Here is a 4,389-nt window from a genome sequence, read left to right as displayed (position 1 = left end):
CTGTTCTCGAGTCTATATATTTCCCCAATGATTACCGGACTCAAAACAATTTCACTTGATCTGTACTTGGCTGACGTGTTAAGGTACAAAACCGTTGATCTTTTCTTTTGTATCCCGAAGAAAAAGAAGTAAGTCTCCGTACCTTTACCACGTCATCCAAGTACAGATCGAGTGAAAATTTTCGAGTCAGGAAAGTACGACTCTCGATTATTTACTCGTTATTTTACATCACGGTTAACCAGTACATGTGCTGATTTCTTAACACGGAGTTCGAAATAAGAATTTTTAATTCTGAATCACGTGGCGGGAAAATGACACGTGGCATTTTTAATTTACTTTTTTTTTTTTTAACTTTTAAGTCAACGGTCTTCGATGTGCGTCCGTGGTAAGAACGGCAATGGTTCTTATAATATCGGCTTACTTGATACATTTTGCGTATGGGTACATTTTTATTATCCATTTAAATTTTGAGTAGAATTATTTGTAATTATTTTATTCAAAAAAAATTTAGGATTGGATATGGATGTGTGTCATATCCAATTTGACTATGGACTTTCTTAGATTTTAAATGATAGATTTACATTAAGAACATATTTGATTGCACGAAAAATATTGACCTCACATGATTTACTAGGCAAATGATGTACTGACAAATCATTTTATATTGTTTGAACACAACATGAAAATCACACAGAAAATCTCATTAAATTAGGTTGTGTAGGTTTTTATTAGATTTTTTGAGTAATTCTAGCCTTTGTTAGAGTCGTTGACCCCTCACCTTGTGGCATCCAAAAACATGATCCAGTGTCATAGGGATGCAGAGGATAAAATTTTTTGTATTTAAAAAAAAAAATTATTTTTCACCGTTAAATTTTAAATTTGGGAGTTTGATAATCATGATCACAGAATTCATAAAATTTTATCTATAAGAGACTAATATTATTTTATTTTATTTTATTTTGTTGCTTTGGTGGGCTACATGTAATGTCCACCCTATCATGTGTTCAGCAATTAAATAAGTCATTTTTAAGCGGAACGACGTATAGAGATTCAAATGTGTGATTTGGGAAACAAACCCAGACATCATAAGAGACTAGGCATTAAATTTATGAATCAACAAATTAATTAATGATTTAGAGTCACAAAAAATTGACTCAAAATTCACTCGCTTGATGTGGCATATACACAAAACCATAGATCTCTTTCTTTGGGATATGCAAGAAAAGACTAAAGAGATACATGGTTCCATGCATATGCCACGTCAAGCGAGTGAATTTCGAGTTAATTTATCATTAATTGATGATTTATTGATTAATCACAGAATTTGATAACATTTTTAAATTTCACCCTCAAAAACTTAATTTCTTCAATCTTAAAATGTCAAGAAGAAAATAGGATTTTTAAGGGGGTAAAAGACGGGTTTTAAATAAAACAAGAACATCATTTGTATGTGTCGCAAATATTTTTTTGTTTTTTAACGATTTTTTTTCAAATTTATCGGACTAAATCAAATGATTCCGAATATGAAATTTGTTACTTTACTCAAAATTACCATTACAATACATACTCCAACATATTTACTAAATCACATTTTATTTACTATTGGAGTAATTATTTATTTTTTAAACTTGGTAAGATAAGGAGGGTAAAATTTGGTAAAGTTTGTATTTATAATATTAATATTAGAGGGATTTACTGTATTTACTAATATCTTTTAACCATTTGAAATACATAATTTATTTATCAAAAACATTTTTTTTACCAACTTTGTAAATAGTTTGGAATGTGTGGTTATTCTGATAAATAAGATGGTTTCATCCTATGTTTTGGTGACTTTCCCATAAATCAATTTAAATTTATAAGAAAATGGCCTATAATTTTTTTGTTATAAGGTCAATTAATAAATTTTCAATGAGAAAATTTATATTTTATATAGATAACAAACGTTGAAATCAATTAAAAAAGTTATATATATATATCCAAAACATTAAATCTGATTGACTTGGCCAGTTCTTTATAAATTCAATCAATTTTTTTCACAAGTCAAAGTTGAATGAATCATTGAAGTGGACAATTCACTTTGATTGATCCACAATTAAGGAGGTAGGATTCAAACCTATAGCCAACTAGCTCTCCTTTGCCTTGTGGGGTTCCGTGGTGGAGTTAGCATCCTTCTTTGTTTTTTTTTGATAGATTGAGGAAAAGAAACAAACAATACAAACAGAAGGCCGAGATGGCTAACCAATAAAAGGGATAATAAAAAACAGAAAAAGAAAACAGAGTTTGGGAGGTTACAAACAACTTCTCAACAAACTAAGAAAATCTTTATAAAAAAAATTCTTTTTAAATTCTTTGAAGATCTTACACACAAAAAATAACAAATCCAGAATCTCCAAGAATATATTTTGAATAGAACTCAACTTTTCTTCTAAAATTTTCGCATTTCTTTCCTTTCAAATGCCCCAAGAAATCGTGAAAAGGGTGAGATCTCCACATCAATCTCTTTGAAAAATGAAAGCTAGCCCCTAATTGAAGTCATTCTACAAACACATCTCTCACATAACATTGGAGACAACAATCCACACCAAAACAAATAAAAAAAAAAAAAAAAACCCAAGCCTCCTTCATCACTTCACAATGAACTAGTAGATGGTTTGTCATCTCTTCATCACGCATGCACATACTACAAACATTTGGCCCACAAAAGCTCTTTTTCCTCAATTGATAGAGTAAACAAATTGTATTGGATAGCTATCCAAAAAAAGAAGACCACCTTCGGAAGCACCCTTGGTCCCCCACATTGTGATATGAGGGAAAGTAGGGGTCTCCACTCTTATTTTTCTTGGTTAGCACTCTTCATCGTGTCTATACTCAAAATAGACTAGTTGCACCACTTATCATGTAACATTGGTGTGTCATTACCAATCTTCGATAACCTCAAATCGACCACTCTTGACCTACTAAGAATGATTATCCTTATTACCAAATAAGGAATAGTCAGAGAAGGACGATCCGCCTGTAAGACCAATAGGATTTGGTATGTGTTTCAGATGAGTTTCAAAATCATTGGACGGATGAGGCTATTTTGGGTAATGGCTCCATAAAGTGTTTAATGCACATTAACTTCATATATCATTTAGGTTAAACTAGGAAGGAATTTGGACCACACATCTAATGGTTTACATTTATGAGGTATTCTATTAACTAATGAGTAGCGATAAACTGACACTCTTGCCTTGGCAGTACACAAAACCATAGATCCTTTCTTCGAGATACACAAGATAAAAGATCTATGATTGTATGCACATGCCACATCAACATCATCAATTTTAGCAGTTAGTTTATCATTAGTCTTAACTAAAACCTTTATTTGTTAAACATTCAACTTATATGTTTATTTTAGTTGGGATTACAGTTGCACGCTGTCAATCTCATTCAAATGACTTCTTATTGGGGTTTTGGGACTCAATGCACCCAAGAGTGGGAGTTTGGCTAAACTAGTCAAACTCACTATACAAGAGTGTAGGGAGTTCGGCCATGTTTAGCCATGCATGCCAAATTCACTTTATCTTTGTGTAGGGAGTTACGCCATATAACAAATGTCCTTTTGCCTTATCTCTTGCAATCTAGTCTTACCCAACATTTGATGCCTGTAACATTTAATGTCATGTTTTTTTCTATAAAATTTCTCAAAAGTATTTGTGTGTATATATATATATATATATATGGGTCAGGTTCAAGGCCATGTGAGAAAACATGTAAGAAACTTTCGTTTTTCAAAATAAGGATTAGAGGTTTTGGATTGAGCTGATTTTTTGCAAGGATGGTCACTATGATGAGAAGATCATCCTCACAAAAAATCAGCTCAATCAGAAACCTCTAAATCCATCAAAAGTGATTTACAAATTAGTGATAAAAATTGAAAAAAAATCGACGGTCCACATTCTAAATCACTTTTAATGGGGTTAGAAGTTTCAGATTGGGCTGATTTTTTTTTTTGGATGATCTTCCCATCATAGAGATCATCCTTACAAAAAATCAGCTCAATCTAAAATTTCTAACCCATATTTTAAAATTTTATTTACCACCGAAAGTTTTCTTACATGTTTTCTCACATGGCCCTTGAACTGACCCTATATATATATATATATATATATATATATATCTATTGGGTTCAACAACTAAATTTATCGCTAGGTTTGTCTTATATGAACTAAAAGTTTCAGAATGAATTGATTTTTTGTGAGGATGATCTTTATGGCGAGGAGATAATCTTCACAAAATAAATAAATAAATTAGCCTATTCTGGAACTACTAACCCCACCAAAAGTGGTTTATTAACTAACGATAAAAATGACGTTCCACGATTCTTCAACTTATAAACAAGGG

This window comes from Akebia trifoliata, chromosome 15, assembly GCF_017979445.1.
Source record: "Akebia trifoliata isolate Shusen 1 chromosome 15, ASM1797944v1, whole genome shotgun sequence".
In the NCBI taxonomy this organism is placed as follows: Eukaryota; Viridiplantae; Streptophyta; class Magnoliopsida; order Ranunculales; family Lardizabalaceae; genus Akebia; species Akebia trifoliata.
This window is presented reverse-complemented; position numbering follows the sequence as displayed.